Here is a 20,501-nt window from a genome sequence, read left to right as displayed (position 1 = left end):
GACGATAAACATTGCACATCGACCTTTGGAAAGAGACACGAAATACAAACAGTCACATAAGTAGTGTGAGACAGAGATTATGCTCTACGAAGCAGAAATTAGCCGATTGTCTCTTTCCAAAGGTCGATGTGCAATATATATCGCCGGGTACTATAAAACAGTTACAAGGCATATGTCTCGTCTAAAAGATCGACACGATGTCCTGTCTTACCCTGCCTTTATCCATTGGAAAAGATCTTAACCAGAGTTCCCCAAATTTTTTTATATCGCAGACCCCTTGCCATGTTTTTCCGTATTGGGTAGACCCCCTACTTACCTGATATTGATTTCCTGTAAATTTCTATCTGTAGTGAAGTTTAGTGTTAAAAACTTAAAGTTAAAACACTTATTAATTTATACATTTAATAATTGAATTTAAATTAAAACTACACAAAATAAAATTTTGTATCTGTTATGTAGAATATACGTAACATTAAATAAACATATAATAAACTATCAATAAAATAACATAAGCAATAAGACAATATTTTTAGTGAGAAGGATGAACCTGATGCTTTAATAATAAATTATCAACATTTGGCGTCAATTTTGTAAGGGTTAATCTTAAATTTCCTCGGAAAATTATGTCCAGTCTGTGGACCCCCATTTTATTTCATGGACCCCCGAATTTATTTTCGGTGACGTAGACCCCTTGCCGGTTGTCATAGACCCCTAGGGGTCGATATAAACCACTTTGGGAATCACTGATCTTAACTATGTCATCGGTCGAACTAGCAGGGGGGCCACGTCTGCCGGTTCAAGATCGAGAATTGAGAACTTTTTGGTCCTTACGGTCTATTCCGAACGATTAACCAACTTACTATAAATTGGTAAAAGAAGTATCGTTTCTTTGTTCTCCTAATACGTTGTTACAGTGTTAGTGTAATATCTAAGATTATTTGAAACTGTTAATTTAAATGGGTTGTTATTGCCTAAATTAAAAGAAATTGTTAAGATCATTCGCATCTAATAGTGTAACAAAGAAAGACAGACATTCATATTTAATATACATAGATATATTTATTAAATATGGCCAAATTTGTGTCATTTAATGCAGGGGTGAGCAACACGCGGCCCGCGAAGCGCTTGCGGGCCCTTAAACAAATTTATGCATCGCCATTCTCCCATCAATTTATCATTGTAGAATTTATTATAATAGAAGACATTGAGAAGTGTTATAGGAAGGAAAACATTTGTTACCTATTGGAAAATATGTCTGCGAAAAAATGTTACAGTATCAATAATTAAACTAATCGATTTTATAAAAACGCGTGCATCATCATTTTCAAACGGTTTTATTTAGTTCGACCCGTACGGAATATATTTGGATCAAAATTAGAAATTGAAATTTAAGCACCTTCCTGTTGTCAGAAGTTGATCTGAAACTTGGTACACACATTTAATTTAGATGACAATACAATATAATAAAATCAATAACATTATAAATCTTAGATGGCCGCCGATACGAAATGGCGGAATACGTATTTTTCCTTAACCCCCTCAATATGGATATCAAATGAAAGGGCTGCACTAGTAAAACACGATGATTAAGTATGTCAAAATTTAAAATTCAAGATGGACACCGTTCCAATATGGCGGACTAGGTACATATTTTTCCACAACCCCCACAATATGGATATCAAAAAACCATTTAACTTAAAAGGTTTTTAAATGTATTTATTATTGATACATTGCATTTTATGTGCAGCCTGCCAAAAATTTTAAGTTTAAATTAGTAAGTTGAAAAAAAATGTTGAACACCCCAGATTTAATAAGTTACTATTTCGAATTTCGTGTTAAACGGCTGTCAGATATGTCACTAAAATTACAGTTAGTTTTAAGTGTGTAAAAAGAGTCTCGTTATAGAACGTATAAAATCTCACAGCTGTGAAACCGAGCCGAAGTAGTGAAGAAACGTAATTAATGCATTTTAAATGAAGCGAATACATTAGCACATGAACACATTGTTGCCATGCGGTAAGTTATAAAGAAATAAGAAAATTCTTTCGCACGATTATGCACGCCTTTTACCCATTTATTTCATTTGCACCGTTTCGATTTAAATATGCTATACTATATAACGAAATTAGAAACGCGTTTGTTCAATTGATTTTTTTTTAATATTAAAATTTTATAGGCAAAGGAATAAATAGCAGACAGTACATAGAACTTATTTAGGTTTTTTTAATTAAACGAAAATAATATCGTTTTGATAAATAGAATCACTGTGGAACTGATTCTTTTTACCTGACTTACACTGCAATGGCGTTTGCAGATTCTGGTACCAACCGCTCTGGGCTGTTAGCAGAGAACCTCTTTTAAGGTAGCGCATGTCAAGAATACCCTAGGGAGTCTCGGCTCTGACATATCGAATTTCACCGAATCAAGATAAATTTAATGTATACAATGTTGGTATCGCGCAAACTAATTTATCGAAACCAAAATAAGGAGTGAAGATAACTATCTCCTTCAAGACCCTCAAGAGGCGTCCCAAAGACGTCGTCAATGATCCCATATTAGGGTTCCTCACTTTCTCCCTAAATCAGCAACCATTCTAACAGCGTCCTCACACCGCACACACAAAGGCGTACGACGCTACTGAACCAAGCAGCACACTATATAAAAACCAACGCTAATACGGAGACATCCGCCCGCCCTAATCACCGCGAACAGTGCTCCCAAAAACCTTACGCCCATATGCATTACACTACACATAAACCCAAGTAAGAAAAGGACTAATATTTAGCCACTTCCGCACATGCAGTGGTAGTCGTGCAACAAAGTGCACCGCCCGCCAGCCCACTGATAAATCCGTATGCGAATTACACAACTGCCACAGTTAAACCACTCAACACGTGTTTCATTCCTCCACGGAGCATCTTCAGGAGTTATGTTACACCGATTAGTGCCAAACACAGTGGCGGTGCACTTTGTTGCACGACTACCATTTAATGTGCGGATGTGGCTAAATATTGGTCCTTTTCTTACTTAGGATGGACTTCCGCAAAATAACGCCTGATTCCATTAAATACATAAACCCATGCAGGTATTATTTAAATTTTGGAATAGTTCATGGACCCTTCAGTTGCGTGAACTCGGTTCCAATGAAGCCTTCATTCGAAAAAATAGATAGATTATTATGCGGATTGTTGTCTTTACTCCACATTATTTATTACATAGTTTAACGGTTGTATATGTTGTATATGATAGTGACAATAGGACAAATATATCCCTAACGAGAACAAACTCCATGTGAAATAAAGAAATATAACAAAATTAAATCGTAAATTTCTTTGCTTAACAAAAGATACTAAAGGTTAAATATCGTGATATCAAATCCAATCATATAGTTTAGACAAATCAGACTTTATATCTCGTTCGAAAAATGACTAAAATTCTTGATTGGAGTTTGTTATGATATTCGGAAGCGTGTCCATATATCTCACAAATTGAATCCTCTAATTACCACTAAAAATAAAAATAAGGTAATTGGTTGGTAACTATTAATACAGTCCTACAATAGTGTGAAAAACTTAATAAATAATACAGCTAGTCGATAAATTTATCACTACTGCATAAAGGATATTGTAAGTGTCCAAAAAAATATGTCTGTGTTTGTTATGCACTCCTCTCAGATCAGGGTCCGTTTGGAACCTTTAAGTTGATGGATGCCTTATGAGTTCAATCTGAAATTCGATTCCACTGACATTATTAAGATGGTCACATTAAATAATCTATTTGAATAACAATATGTATAAATAAAATAAACGGGCTATCTCACCATTGCGCCGAACATGTTTTTATTAAAAAAAATCGCCCAAACTAAACACCGTTCCTTTACCTGAATATTATTCTAAAATTAAAAAAAAAATAATTAAACGCGTATGAAAGTCAAAACTGGCTCAATGGTTTTCGTTGTTCTAAAACTAAAAATAACATGTAGATGTTTGAAATTTGCATTCTCGTCTCTTTTAAATTTCGAATGCTGAATGTGTAATCACGTATTATTCATTGTTCCAAAAATAAAACGGAAAAATGAGAGAGTCAAAAGAGTTCCTATATTGCTCCGCCCACGTTGCGAAGTAGTTTTTACGTCATCCGTGGCTTCCTCTCAAATGGCAACAAACACGCTGGCAAGTCTGTTAGGGTTGCCAGGTTATGTAAAATAACTTTCTTGGATGCATAAATTATCTGGCATTTTTTAATTATAATAGCAAACTTTTAATTTCACTATATTAAGAATCGAACTATGTATGATTGGTTAAAAATATTTTAAATGGTGAATGTTAAACCCCTTTTGCTGTAAATTATATTATGGTACCTATGTAAAAATGAATGGTTCTATACCTAAAATAAAATGTAATGATAATATAATAAAACAAAAATTTTCAAAATTCAGATTAATATTAAAATAAATTATTGATTAAATAGGCTACGCCATAGCTTTTTAAGGCTTTAATACCCATAACTAATCAGCCTGTATAAAATTTATATGATCGTGTTTGACAGATTACAATAAAATTCGCATATTTGTAAGTTCTGTTTACACTTAATTTTTTTTAACTGCTAGTATTTATTAATCACAAAAATAAGAAGTAATTTTATTTAAAAATCAATATATATTTATTTTAAAATCACTCTGAAATATTTTACGTTAATTCATTATTTATATTTAAAAGCAGTCTTCTGGTTGTACAAATTCTATCGGAAAATAGCCATTTATACAGGGTGGCCCATAAGTCCTTTGATATGAAAAAAAATTATTAAAATAAAACTAATTACATTATGAATTTAACTTTTATTTACAAAAAAAGCTTAAAAAACGGGAATTAGTTTTTGAAAATAACGTCTTCTAAATGAAATCCGTTGCGATCACGGCACTATTGCAAACGACGTCTAAAATTGTCGATGACTGCGCGGCACGTCACTGCTGAAATGCTTGTCATTTCTCTGCGGATGTTTTCTTTTAGGGCCTCAATTGACCGCGGGTTTGTGTCGTATACTTTAGCCTTAAGGTAGCCCCACAAAAAAATCCATCGGGGTCAGATCTGGACTACGTGGAGGCCAGGAAATGTCTCCTCTCTTAGAGATCATTTTGCCAGGAAAAAGTTAACGGATAACGGGCATAGCAGTGTTAGAGGTGTGAGAAGTGGCCCCATCCTGTTGAAACCGCGTTCTGGCATTAAAGCCTGAAAAGTTTTGCAATTCTGGTATGAAAAACTCTTCGATCATAGCTACATATCGCTCCGACGTAACAGTAACTGCGCGCCTTCTGCCATCCTCAAAGAAGTAAGGCCCTAAGATACCATGGGCTGACATAGCGGCCCAAACAGTCACTTTCGGACTATGTAAGGGCTTCTGATGCTTAAGTTTTGGATTGATGGGGCTCCAATAGCGGCAATTTTGTTTACTAACATGCCCGTTAAGATGGAAATGAGCCTCGTCAGAGAACATTATGTTATTGAAGGAAGTAAACCGATTCAACATTTCATTCGCATAATTTTGTCTTTGAATACCGTCAGTTTCCTTTAATTCTTGAACCAACTGAATTTTGTAAGGGTGCATATGTAAATCTTTCTTCAAAATCCGTTGTAACGATGTCCTGGATACGTTTAATGCTCTGGCGCGCTTACGAGTTGACTGTGTCGGATTTTCGCGAATAGACTGTGTCACTGTGTCTATGTTTTGTTCCGTACGTGACGTCCTTGGGCGACCCAACCGCGGTTTATCTAACGTCGAACCGGTCTCCTCGAACTTAGCAACCCAGTTCTTAATCGTTTGAAGAGTTAGAGTGTCGTCAAAGTTGTGTAAACCTTTGTATTCTCGAAATTTACTCCGCGCAACGGTTGCCGAATTGTCGTTTTTATAAAACTCGCGCACACAAAACGCACGGTCTGCTCCGGTAAAACGCTCCATCGCGATTAAATTCCCAGAAACCGAAGTTACTCCTACCGCTTCCCCTGCACCGCTCACGCGCACCCTGTTCGTTTTATTCAAATTTTACTTTTCAAAGGACTTATGGGCCACCCTGTATATATACATATAGCCTTTCATTGAAGACTACAGTTTGTGTGTTTGATCCTTATCTCTTGTTCCAAACGCTAGTAAAACTAAAAAATGTCACAGGGTGACTCCATAAATGTTCCATTCGATATATGACGTAGATGATTTCTGAAGTAGAAGTAATATAATTAACAATTTAATGGCATTTTAAAGGTAATTATTACGTAGAAATATAGTTTTGTAGTCAATGACAATGCCAAGTCTTTTCCATGACGTGTACAGTTATGACAAGCAGCGCCATCTAGATCATTTCTTAGTAACTAAAAACGCAATAATACAGATTATATATAATACGTTTATATATAACTGTCACGAAAATGAAAAGTTGTTTCAATTACTTGAGTTTTTATTAATATAAAATAGGATATCCGAATTTTACATAGACAGACTTTTACACTTATTTCCAATCAGCCCATATAACGTGATCACTCTGAAACCCTGACTACTGAAATGCGCCAATAACTTGAACAGTGACAGTATAAAATCTGCATGGACAGTATATAAACAATGAACAATGATCAATTATAAAACATAGTTATTAGTTTTCTTAAAACGCTTTGTCTTACTAGCACTATATATATATATATATATATATATATATATGTGTGTGTGTACATATACATACATATACATATAGATATATATTATATTAATAGCATATCTCACATCACTTTGCATAACAGTATAAATGAAACAATCTGTAACCGTTCCACGTGGCCTCTTATATTATATAATCTCTTAAATTTTACTAACAAGACTATGAAAGGCTACTCGGCTGTTTCCATTATCGACACCGTAGGAACCATCGGACCTTTATTTGAAGTGGCAGTTGGGAGGCTTTAGCGCACAGAATGAATTCCAGCTGGCGCTTTAATGTTCAGGAATGGAGAATACGGCCCAACAGGTGCAGCTTAGGATATACACTTGGAAGGTGGATAGATCACCTTTTCTGAAGACGTTGATAAGTTTATCAAGATCTATTGGAAGTTTATGGGGGGTGGAGGGGAGAGGGGAGCTGAAATGATGATGATCATAGAGGAGGTCATTTTGATTTCAGTTTCTCTTTGGACTCTTCTCGCATTCTTATATATATATATATATATATATATATATATATATATATATATATATATGTGTGTGTATGTGTATGTGTGTGTGTGTTTGTGTATGTATATAAGTAGTTGCTATAAATATGGACATTTAAAAGGCCTATAGACCCTACTTAATATGATTCCAAATTAGAAATATATATATATATATATATATATATATATATATATATATATATATATATAATTTTTACAAGTCAACAAGTAGCTTATCTGCCCTAAAGTTACGAAACAACGCGAAAGGGACGTTCCCCGGTGATGGCATGGACGCGAGTACAGTGCCGCACAGAAGCCTCTCTCCGTACAATTAGCGGTGACGCAATGTAAGGCGAAACGTTCAGACTTCACAGACGGTTACGCGTTATAAATCTCATACTGCGCGAATCTCCGGCAGTTTCCGCATCGCGTATCAATCGAACTGCATCGAGAATACGAGATTTGGATATGCACGGGCGTCTATTTCGAAAGCGGTGCACATTTTCGCATACATTTACATATTTAACTGCTCCGCTTTATTCGCTATTATGTCGAACGATTATTACTTCGCACAAAAATGTTTTCTGTAAATGTATATACTAACATATGAAATGAAAAGTAGGCCGTTTAATACACTTCACACGGGATTACGTGTTTTAAGACTAACTATCTCCTTCAGAACCTTCGGACTGGATCTAATTACCTATATAATAACTTTTTAGACATACGTTAAATAATATTTGAAAGATTACTTTCCTAAGTAGCCCTCCAAATCTTCTAGAATAGAAAGTTCAATGAAATGCTTAACGATGACTTTAAATCACGAAATCTGTGAAACCATACGGCTTAGAGATTTTTAACTTGGTATAAATATTTGTATTGATGAGTAGAAATCAGCTAAGAAAGAAAATTATGAATTTCTACCTACAAAAGAGATACAGAGGGATTTATGTTTTAGAAGCATATTTTTAAACTATTACTCTAATATATGTGAAACTTCACTAGAATATTTATGTTATATGTAAAATATTATTATGGATTTTATATAATTACACAGACAGAAGGCAGTATGGCAACGCCAAGAAAACAAGAGGTAGCTTGTCACTTGTTGACGATGATTTTAATGTCACATTGGCGACCACAGATTAATAAAAATGTAATGTCATTTTTTTATGTATATATACATATAATTAAAACATTAACAACTTGACTGTACGTATTTTTAAATAAATACTATTTCACTGTTTATTAAACATTTTTAGTTTAAATATGTAAAAATACAGTTTAAAAATTATATACAATAGAAAAATATGAAAGCGTAAATATTCTGAACGTGTGGATGAAAAAAAAAGGAAAGCACAGATAAAAAATCTAGTTTAAAAAAATCACACAACGATACTGGCGCGTTATACCAACCGTATTTTAAATATGTTCTGACATACGAAGCAACGCTATCGTTTCTCTTAGTTTTAAAAGAAAATAAAAACGTATTTTTTTAACGTTTTTCACCTTAACCCGTCCACATTGCCGCAGCGAAATAATAAAATATTGAAATTATCAAACACGCGATAGTTTTATAACACAATAACTTGTTTTATTGACGCAATAATTCACGATGCAATCCTTTTAATGTCCATTTCTCTTGTACATTAAATAATAAACTATCTAAACCAGAGTTTCCCAAAATTTTTTTGTGTCGTAGACCTCTTGCCATGTTTTTCCGTGTTGGGCAGACCCCCTACTTACCTGATATTTATTTCCTGTAAATTTCTAACTGTAGCGAAGTTAGTGTTAAAAACTTAAAGTAAAAACACATGTTAATTTATACATTTATTAATTGAATTTAAATTAAAACTACTCAAAATAAATTTTTGTATCTGTTATGTAAAATATACGTAATATTAAATAAACATAAAATAAACTATAAATAAAATAAGATAAGCAATAATTTTTTTACTTTATAGGTACTTTTATAATTAATGTAAATGTTTTGATATAATAAGATAGTATAATGTAAATAAATAGGTGCTATCAGTGTATGTGTTAAGATCCACTATCGTGGACCCCCAAATTTTTTTTCGTTGACGCGAAGACCCCTTACCGGTTTTCATAGACCCCTAGGGGTCGATAGACCACTTTGGGAATCACTGATCTAAACAGATGGCATTTAAAAAAGTATAATTATAATTTAAATATAGAGATCTCTACCCATATAAAAAACCATTAAAAGATACATACATCTCTGTCCTATACTACCTATTTGACGTTTTGTAAGTCGTATTTCATGCGACAGATATAACGACATCCACATGCAAGGTGGTCCGACAAATTTAAGAAGAAGGCTTGGCTGACCAGCTTATTGTGCAGAAGAGTGCCGTGGGTTGGGGTTCTGAAGCGGAGACCAGCGTATGGTGTACAGGCGATACAAGTAATCTGGATACATATCACTTCCCACGAGTCCTATTGTATATGTATGTAGGAGGCCTATATGCACTATATCCACAACAGACGAAGTAAAACAAAATAAATTTTACATGCCTTTATAGTAACCTAAAGCAACCACTTATAGAAAAATTGGTGTATTTCATACAAATAATAATAATAATTATCAAAAGAAGCAAATGATACTTGTTGTAACAGCTCCTAATAGATACCGGACTATCTGTATTTCGTGCGACAGAGATAACGCTCTACGAAGTCGAAATTAGCCAATTGTCTCTTTCCATAGGTCGATGTGCAATGTTTATCGCCGGGTATTGTACATTAATTGTCGACAAATGAGCTATACTACCTTCAAACATAATATTTTACATTTAAAAATTAAGATATAGAAGAAGGAAAAATTATTCTTTAAAATATTTCAAGTAATATCCTTTATTAAAAATATAATACAGTTTTATCAACACGATAAGACCCTTACAAAGCACACCATTTGACATCAGGACAGACTGTAAAGTTTATTTTAAAATGTATTGCGCGAATAAATTTAGAAGATAAATGAATTCAGTATGCAAAACGAAAGCACGGTGACTCGTATCGCCCTTCACGAGTTGTCGAACTTTGGGACTCCATTCGCTTCGCTCGCAAGGTCACTTTGAGACGTATCCACATCTTTCTCTATCTAACCTTGTAGCCATCTTGTTTATTATCCTGTGATAAGGTTGCCGATATTCACTCTAGAACCAGGTTTAGGAGACTAAAGGAAGAAAACGTTGACTTTCTCGTGGGCTACAATAAATATCGTCCTGTCTTCCTAAAGTTCTGAAAAGTACAGTAAAACAAAACGGTCGGATAAGATGCACTGTATGCCTACAAGAAAAACAGTTAATAAGGTATTAATATATATAAAATATAATGTAAATAGAAGTTATATAGCAGTCAAATAAACTGTGATACTACAATAATCTGTGATCCAGAAATGAAAAAGAGGGAAGGAAAGTGATGTTAAAGATATGAAAGAGAAGGTAATAGATTATGGAAAAAAAGTGTACCAGATAATGTAATATCCATGTCCCAAACACGGAAGGGAAACATCTATAAAAAGAATCTTAAGGCACCTGCAATTTCAATTTACCAATCCGCAAAAAATAAATATAGATACGAGTTTGAGTTTAGATTACAAGATGCGTTATCTCTATCGCACGAAATACGACTGACATAACGCCATATAAGTAGTGTGGGACGGAGATAGTGCTCTACGAATCCGAAATTAGCCGATTGTCCCTTTCCAAAAGTCGATGTGCAATATTTATCGCCGGGTATTGTAAGTGAATATTTACAAAAAAAATGTCAAAATTTCCGAGTAATTTCAAAGCATTTGGCGATTTACTTTTATATGGATATAATATATTTCTTATATGAACAATGTTATTTAGACCTTATTTGGAGTTGGAAACAACTGCGACGTCTTTTTTAGTTATTCTATTTTAAATAATCCAATCATTGCCTTAAACAGAAGCGTGATCCCACATTAAGAGTGCGTAAAACATAAATCTTACACACCTGTATCTAAATAGCAACGCTCATTAATTCTAAATAAATGGACTTTTAAAGACCGAACGATGCGAGATGCGACCAGGAATGTCGTAGTGTACTCTTTAAGGCAATCCCGAGTTATAATTGGCCGCCGACGTGCAGTTGCAATGTTAATAAACTTATTTCTGTTCATATACATGTGCACAAAGCAATTATATCTTAAAACGATGAAAATACTATGATATATATGTCGTACTAATGCTCACAGTAAAACGAAGGAAAATCGCTTACTTGGGACACGTTCTTCGACACCAACGATACAATCTCCTTCAACTTATCATGGGAAAGGTCGCTGGTAAAAGGAAGGTTGGTAGGAGAAAGAAGTCGTGGCTTCGTAACATTAGAGAGTGGACCGGAATCGCCAGCGCTGCTGAGCTATTACGCAGAACCAAAAATAAGGAAGAGAGCAGGAAGCTGATAGCCAACCTCCACTAGTTGGAGAGGCACTTCAAGAAGAAGAAGATATGTCGGGTATTCGTAAATTCTTCTTTATTTACTTTAAACTCTATTTAGTCAACTACCCGCGTTCAATATTAGTGCTACTGTCAACGCCATCTACCGGCGATTTTCAGAGCTACAGCGTCATTTAATCATTTCAGCACTGTGAGGTCCACAGCTGGGACATAGGATTCCCGCAATATCACAAGGTCTATTCACCTCGTGGCTTAACTACAAACGCTATCCACTTGCTACATTGTGATTGAAGAAAGCTATGCTTTTCATTTATTTTATTTATACATCACGTATGTAATAAGAAAGAAAAATAACAATCTCGTCCTTCAATTTAAAATTAGGTGGGTTCCATACGCTTAAAATAAACTTAAACTGTGAAGGTTTTGCTGATAAATGAAATCTACATTCACAACTTTAAAGGTTCTACTATTATAAGCAACCAGCCTTTTTTTAGCGTAAATGCCTTCATACTTATACAAGTATGAAGGCATTTAAGCTAAATATATGGCAACACTTGATGATGGGGTATTTTAGGCATTCCGAGGAACTAGTAGGAAATTTTCTGGGACGCAAGAGTACGTTGCAAATATAGTAATTATCCGGTAATCCATGCATTATTTGTTAATTTAAAAAAAGGAAATGATAAAAACAGTAAATGTGGACCTCGAAAACTCTACAAATACATTTACTGTCAATTAAAACAAACAATAATAAACTTCTTTACAAACAATTGTTATCACGGAAACCTGTTTCAACGAAAGGTGGTCCGACAAGATATTGAAAATGAAAATTGATGTTATTAACCTACCCATTTTGATACTTGAATAATGTTGTTTTATAAATCAGTTATTTAGTTGCTGTAAAATGTAGTAAAAGTTTCGCATAAATAATAATAGTTGATATTAATAAATTTAATATTCGAATGTGCTTTACGACACATCTTAAGAAACCTGAGCCAATTCTGCGTGGAAGTTCATTATCATCACCTCGGCCGTATGCGCTCCTCAAAGATGTCCAACAGGACCCGATTTTTTATGGTCCCTGCTATTAGGGGTATTTCCCCTATCTTGTGGAAGGACAGGGTCATTCTTTAATAATTTTTTCACGTTTTATTTTATTTCCGCACTCTTCATACATTCATTATAAATTCTTTCATTATTTTTCTTACTTTCCACATTTCGTCCGTCTTACCCTTTCATTCCATTTATCTCTTTACCGATTCCTTAATTTTACACAACAAAACCCGTTGTAACCTGTCTCCTCTAACTTGAAATCACCACGATATAACAAGACATATGGACATCTGACATATCAATCTCATCTATAAGCTTTAGTGATACAGAAAATCCAATACGTTGGGATGATATATAATAAAAAAACTATGGATTTCGTTCAAAAATAGCACAATTTACTTAGACTTGTCATCGTTGGTCACAGATTCGATACTCGAGATATAATATATAGTTCACAAAGTTGCCAGAGGATACCATCCATAAGAGAGACAACCTTGTGAAGATCGTAGGGAGACGCTAGAGAGACGCTATCAGGAGTCTCTAGGAGAGTAAGAAAAGGACCAATATTTAGCCACACACTTGCAGTGGTAGTCGTGCAACAAAGTGCACCGCCCGCCAGCCCGCTGATAAATGCGTACGCGGCAAACAATGCGAATTACACAACTACCACCGCTAATTCACTCAACACTTGTTTCACCCCTCCACGGGGCATCTTCAGGAGTTATGTTACACCGATTAGTGCCAAACACAGAGACTATGTTTCGCACTAATCGGTGTGATGGACTTCCGCAAGGTAACGCCTGATTCCATTAAATCACTAGAATAGGCTAGTAATGAATAAAACTTGAGAATTATTGTCTTTAAAATAAATAGAATACATATAAACTAGTTTTAAATCAGGGCGCGATTGGTACTCCCGTAACCAAGTATTTTAAGTTGAAAAATGTCATCACAAAGCTCAATATGATTTTAATTTCAATCATATTAGTAAACAAGTGATCTAATTAAATGATATAAAGTTAAAATATACTACTGCAATCAAAAATCAAGGTTAAATTTTCATTTAAAACTACCGAGCATAAGGAAGGCAGGTAAAGTTTTTCCGTATATTGGTAGAACTGTCTATAAAATTTTCCAAGCATCTGTTTGTCAAAAGATAGAATATCATCGTCGTCGCGATATCGAAAAAACCCTACTCGTATCGTTCCGCGATCACTGTGTTCGCCTGATTTTACTCCTTGCAACTATTGGCTATTCGGAAAACTCAAAAGGCTATGCGATTGAGGTGATGAAAACCGAAATGCAAAAGGTCTTGAAGGCTATACCGGAAAAAGAATATACCGACTGTTTCGAGAACTGGAAAAAGCGTTGACAAAAGTGTGTTTTAGCAGCTTCAAAGTTATCCCTGTAACTTTGAAGAGGAAAAACTAAATTTGAAAGAATAAATAAATTATTTATATTTTGTAACAAAATTTACGTTACTTTTTTATCACAGTATTACATGACTAAATAAATTATCAGCTATTAAGATTCAAAACGCTTTAAATATTCAATAAATAGCCGCCCAAATTTACTCGATCCCTTTCACCAACCGCAAATCATTGCGCCACGTGAAAATGGCCTTTACAGCTCTTGCGTTAACTTTAAAGACAGAAATACTTTCATTTCCAATTCCTAATCTGGATATTAAAGGTGGACGGTCCTTCTTTGTAAAGTAGCGATGGATGGACTTTAAGATACGATCACGACTTCATCAATATATTATGATATATACGTACAGGAAAATTGGTTATGGTTACAAAAGCTACAGTACCCGGCGATAAATATTGCACATCGACCTTTGGAAAGAGACAATCGGCTTATTTCATCTTTGTAGAGCGTTATCTCTGTCGCACGAAAAAAACATCACATAGGTGTGTGGGTCAGATAGTGCTCTAAGAAGCCGAAATTAGCCGATTGTCTCTTTCCAAAGGTCGATGTGCAATATTTATCGCCGAATATTGTACACTTTTATATAATACTCCTAAACAGAGTATTTAAAACCGATATTTTTTATTAAAAGAATGATAAAGTGACATTCTGGCGTCGAAAATAAATGTCGGCTATCATACATGTCACGTATAGTAAATAAAAACATGAAATCTTTCACAGATGATTTATTATCTATGTTTATCAAAAGCAGTTTTTTTAAAAAGGTGAAAATTAATGTAGACTATTGGCAACATTGTTGATTATAAAGTTAAATACGTTTGTTCGGTTTTTAATTTTTTATCAGCACACACATGAATCCCTAACGCGACAGTAATCGGTTTGGACGGAGCGAATTTTGTTGCTTGCAACACATATAGTCTTTTCCAGTGATTACAAATGTCAACCATTTTTTCCAAAATTCTAATTTTAAATTTTAAAATTCTAGAATCGATGTCCCGTATTATTATTACCGTTTATACAAAATAATAACTATATTATGAGATATGTTAATTTTAGTAATTTCGAATAAATAGCAATTATTCGAATGCCTAAATATATACTACATTATAAAAAATATTACTATATCACTACTACAACCTATGAACAGCACACAGAACTAATAAAGGCATAAACTAAACAAAATATGGATATTTTTAATTATATACCTCCCGTTTTAGAGGACTTTTTGTCTCTCTAGTGTGGGGTAGGAATTTTACAAATTCGAGTAGAATTAGTTTTTTAAATTTTTAATCTACATTCTCTTTCATCCTTCACATATCTCTTATTCATTCTTTTACTCTTCATATGATCTGTCAGTCTTCGCTTCCAGATATTTTTTCTTGCATCTCCTTCCTTCCTTCATCCACCTACCACAACACCAGTTTTTAGTGAGCGGCCGCCCGCTCCCTAACCGCGAACAGCGTGGGCGAACCGTGGTTAGATCCGGATCCCTCTTCGGCTCGCCTGTGGTCCACTCTGCTGTCCCAACCCGCAAGCACACTCCAGCAACACACCCCGTCAAAGCTCTACCGCGAAGAGCCTTAACAACGTGCGAGCGTCCCCGTGCAACTGGTAGGTGCCCCACCAGCTTTTAGTTTCTAGTTTAATTCTAGTTCACGGACCCTTCCGCTCCGTGAACTCAGTACCGATGAAGCTGTAAAAGCCTTAGGGCTAACAGCATTAACATCTACAGAAACAATAGATTCATCGACATTCCTAGATAACACTTTTTACATTAATTATCACAGACTATTTTTATCACAGTCTACATAATCGAAAATAAATTAAAAACCGAGACAAAAATTCGCCTACGGAGGGTTCTTCTTCGGACATATCCATCGACACAACATGGCGACGACTTCGATGTCTATGGTAGGGGACCCAGAGAGCGATGTCATGTTTGCACATTCAACATGAATGTTTCTGAGGCCGTACACGACGCGGTGAACAGGAACAGATGATGGAACATAGACAAATATAAGATCAATTCCTGATTGATGTCACGACCCCCACCATTGGAGAAACGACGCAATTAAAAACACCACGGACTCACAGATGATAAAACAAACCCACGTTTCGAATCAGTAAAGATGGCATGGATAATTAGATAAAATGTCGTCTGGTAGTAATCAACAAAAATAGATATCAACAGACACTTCTCAATAATGGGCCATTGAAAACGAAACTGTGTACCTAAATAATGAAACATAAATACATTTCCAATACATTTGCGTGGGTATCTTTCATCTTAAATAAATAAAAATAGAGTGAATTCCAACATAAGATAACATCGCCCACGCACTTTTACTAAATATTCTTTTGTTGTATTCACTTTTCTACGCGAGAGCCATCAGGCTTCGCTTGAAATTCACAAAAAAAGAAAATCCACTATTTACTCAAACTATTGTATACGTCATCGAGTAATTAATAAAAAAAATATATAATTGATCTGGTATATAAAAAACACATATACATACTTAGTCCGTTTTGGATAAAAACAGTAAATATTAAACAGTTCAAAAATCTATTTTGATGAAATTTGTAAAAAAACTATTTATTTCCGAACACATTATGTTTTTAAACAATATTCAAAATTATTTATTACGGTTATTTTCCTCAAAACACTTAACTCGAAAATTAGCGTGTATCCAAAATAGATGTGACAAAAAACCAACATATATTATATATATAACTATAGAGATACATTAAAACTACTAATCAGATACAAAAAAATAGATTCAGTTAAATTTTCAACAATTGCATTTACATGAAAATAATATCACGCTCGAGAGCTCATTATCTTAAAGCGTAATAGGACGTGTTGGCCACTCCAACAGCTTGACGTCAAGCCACGAAGCCTTACTGGAAAAAAAACTTGATTACATAAAGTAAATATGTTGTACTCTTCTAATTGTCCTTTGGTTACGTTCATATAGCTCAAAGCGAAATATAATATGAAATCTTACATTTATTTTATTATTAAAACTAAATAAAAAAATTATAAATACAGATTTATCAGTAAATAGTTCTAAAAATAAAAAATAACGTAATGCATTCGTAGCGTTTTCAAAATTCACGTTAATACATTTTAAAATTAATTTTCATTTTAAAATCATTGACTTATTGCCTGATACGTATTTTAAAGTGAACAACACTCATATAGCAAGAAGAAAATTGTATAAATAATTAAAAAATTATGCACATAATTTTTCTACACGTTGACATTACTTAATATTAAAATAACATTAATGTATTTCTTATTTCAAACAACCTAGAGGTATAAAAAGAATAACACGCAATAAATTTACGATTAAACATATATATGCACGATGAAAGATCTTAGCACTAAATGTATTTATTAATAATTTATATCCTAATAAAATGACCGACCCAAAGCCGTGACAAAGAAGTCAAATTTATACGTTTTAATTAGAGACAATCGAAACCTAATATAGGCAGCAAATTAAAATGGAACAACTAAAGAGGTCATTTAATAAAACTAGGTGAGGATCCGTGATCCTTTTTAGTGCTTAAACTGGTTTAGAAGATCTTTGAATGTTATTCCGAAACTCGCAACTCGAAATTACATCTTCTACACTATGAAATGTACACTTCTAAGAAAACCCAACATTAAAATACAACAGGTAACCACTATTCCTTTCGCTGAAGATACTCATCGTTTATTATGCAATAGTAAATAAAATACAGCTGACATGTAACTTACAAGAAAAGTCACTTAGAAAAACTCTCACGAAGAGAGACGTGATATAAATTTCAGACAAAAACATGTAGTTAAAAAACCTAAATATGGACAGGATGCTTTCCATTTTTTCGTGAGAAAAATCTACATTGTAATATACATTTATTTTATTCTTTTAAGTAATTTTTAATAATGATAATATAATCAAATCAATTTAAACAGAGTTTAAATGGAGTTATGTATATTTTGTTAGCATTTCTATATCTACCTGCACATGATTCGATTTTAATTTATCCGGAAACAGTTAAATCGGATATGTTTACACACAGAGTTTTTAATGACGACGATGTTTACAACGTTTAAAGACCTAGATGGGTTATTTCACGTTGTATCTCAATGGTTCCGGATCAACAAGTGAATTCCGATCGACGCGAAAACAAAGCAACTAGTGGCAGTTAGTGGTAACAATCGTGGTTAACTGGATTTGTTAAGCAGCGGTGGCGTGTACAATCACTTTTTTTTAATTAATATAAATAAATAAGCACCTGCAGAATCCAACTGTCACTGGATGGAGGCGATATGTGTTTCGTTTTTTTTTTAATACACACGAATGTCGATCTCACTTCGCTCACTGGCACCGGAGAAGCGATCGGTGTTTACGTACTTTAGGAGCGAGAACACGGCAAAGGTGCACGGGACGCGGGGCACGGGGGCACAGGAACATACGAACGTCGACTCCGCACGACGTCCGGCGCGAGACTGAGAAACAGCGGACAGACCGCAACTCGAATACCAATCTAATGTAACTCCACAATATTTCATAGTTTCGCAATTGTGTTATTCGATAGAGTTTGGGCGATGTCGACTGCGGTTTATTACGGCTCCTGGATCAGATACACTTGTTTTTTAATGGTTCACACGTAATTGTACCTACCGCTAAAACCTGATATACAATTTAATATCCATAAAGAAGAGCGTTGTCTGTCCAACGCAATTATTGCTTCTTAAAAGGAGACAGTAAATTTGTTTAGATGGCTGATAAATATGTTTTTATTAAGAAAAAAAACACACTTAGGTACAAATATATTTTTTTGACTTACACGGCTAAATATTGGTCCTTGTCTTACATTACTGAGCGCTTCATTCGATTTGAATTTGAACGCCGAGTTGAACGCAAGAATAATTTAGCATAAAAAAGTTTTGTGGCTATAGTGGCCAGCATTACGGAGGAAGAACGAATCGATAATAGTTACGATTAAAAAATTAAATCAATAAATTTTTTTTTTCTATTCGTCTACCAAAGGCTATTATTTTTGGACAGTACTTAATTATTTGTTGGTTGTATCACTGGCATAGTTTCGACTGGTAAACTTAAAACCATAAAAATATTCTTTAACATATACAGAGTGATCCGTTATAGGTGTAGAAACTTTTGAGGTGTAAATAATATATATCTCATTATCTATAAATTAATATATGTTATATCTTATAGAATCAATGGTTTCAGAGAGAATTAAAAACGTAATGATAATTTAATTAGAAAATTCGGATTACTATTTTTTAAATTTAATCTTTTTTTACTATATTTCCTTGCAGACTTTGTTCTGCCATACTGACTAACTTGTCGCATTCCAATAAAAAAAAAAACTAATTTGACATATTTCAGAATGATCACTTCATAAGGTGTTTGAAATTTATGTAAAAATTTTTAAGGTTTTTTTTTTGATAAATGTATTTTTCCCTTTAAAGCTTTCTCCATTCACGATGTATATATAGCAGGGGTGGTCAAACTGCGGCTCGCGAGCCACATGCGACTCTTTAAACGATTATTTTTGACTCCGTTTGATTGTCGAATTATTTAAATATTTAAATTTATATAGCCTATGTCAGCTTTAGGAAAATCGAAGCAAATTACTGGTGTGAATAATTTTTATTATTGTTAAATTATAAAATTAGCTAAATCCAAACACCGATCATAATTAACTAACCGGCATCTTAAGTATTATTAGAAGTGCTGTCATATACGTGTGCAATTATATCTAACTTCCATATACATATTTTTAATTTTGTTTAAATAATTTCAATAAATATGATTTTTGTAAAAAAAAATTCTTTTGCGTGTTTTAAATGTGTATTCAATTGTGGCTCAAAAAAAATTTTAAATTTGGAACATTGGCTGGAACAATATATATAGCTTGGCCACCCCTGATATATAGTTTCATATATAATTGATCACGTTCGACCGCTATTTGTTATTTTAGGACTGTTTCAATTGAACAAGGCCTGTAGGCTGTATAAAAACCCCGAAACGATTTAATGGAAACTACCCGAGAAATCAGAATAAAAAAATGCTCGTTTATTAATTTTAAATTGGCAACTCTGGGGTATTTATTATTAAAGACTATTAAATATACAATAGTAATTAAAGAAAAACTGCGTAGTAATGGTCAATAACTATTATGACTTATATTTTTATTTATATTTTAAATATAATATATGACTTACAGATATATATATATATATATATATATTACACTACTTATTACATGTCCGTGACCGCGTTATAAAAGCAAAAACGAAGCACGAAATACAACGATTGACAAAACGTCACATAGGTAGTGTAGGACAGAGATAGTGTTCAAC

General features: G+C 33.8%; 1 protein-coding gene across 1 annotated transcript in view; it reads right to left on the bottom strand.

Moving 5' to 3' along the window:
- LOC137931477 (terminal nucleotidyltransferase 5C) overlaps positions 1-18,564 on the bottom strand; it is a 318,339-nt gene extending 299,775 nt beyond the window's left edge. Inside the window, exon 1 of the mRNA XM_068774865.1 lies at positions 18,404-18,564. The gene's annotated coding sequence lies outside the window, so the exon portion shown is untranslated. The remainder of the gene's footprint in view (positions 1-18,403) is intronic.
- Between the last annotated feature and the right edge of the window lie 1,937 nt (positions 18,565-20,501).

The sequence above is a fragment of the Battus philenor genome, unplaced genomic scaffold (assembly GCF_028537555.1).
Source record: "Battus philenor isolate CCGP_79_NKW_IND1 unplaced genomic scaffold, ilBatPhil1.0.hap1 SCAF_8, whole genome shotgun sequence".
Classification (NCBI taxonomy): Eukaryota; Metazoa; Arthropoda; class Insecta; order Lepidoptera; family Papilionidae; genus Battus; species Battus philenor.
The sequence above is the reverse complement of the archived record's forward strand: the minus strand, read 5'-3'. Positions and strand labels throughout refer to the sequence as shown.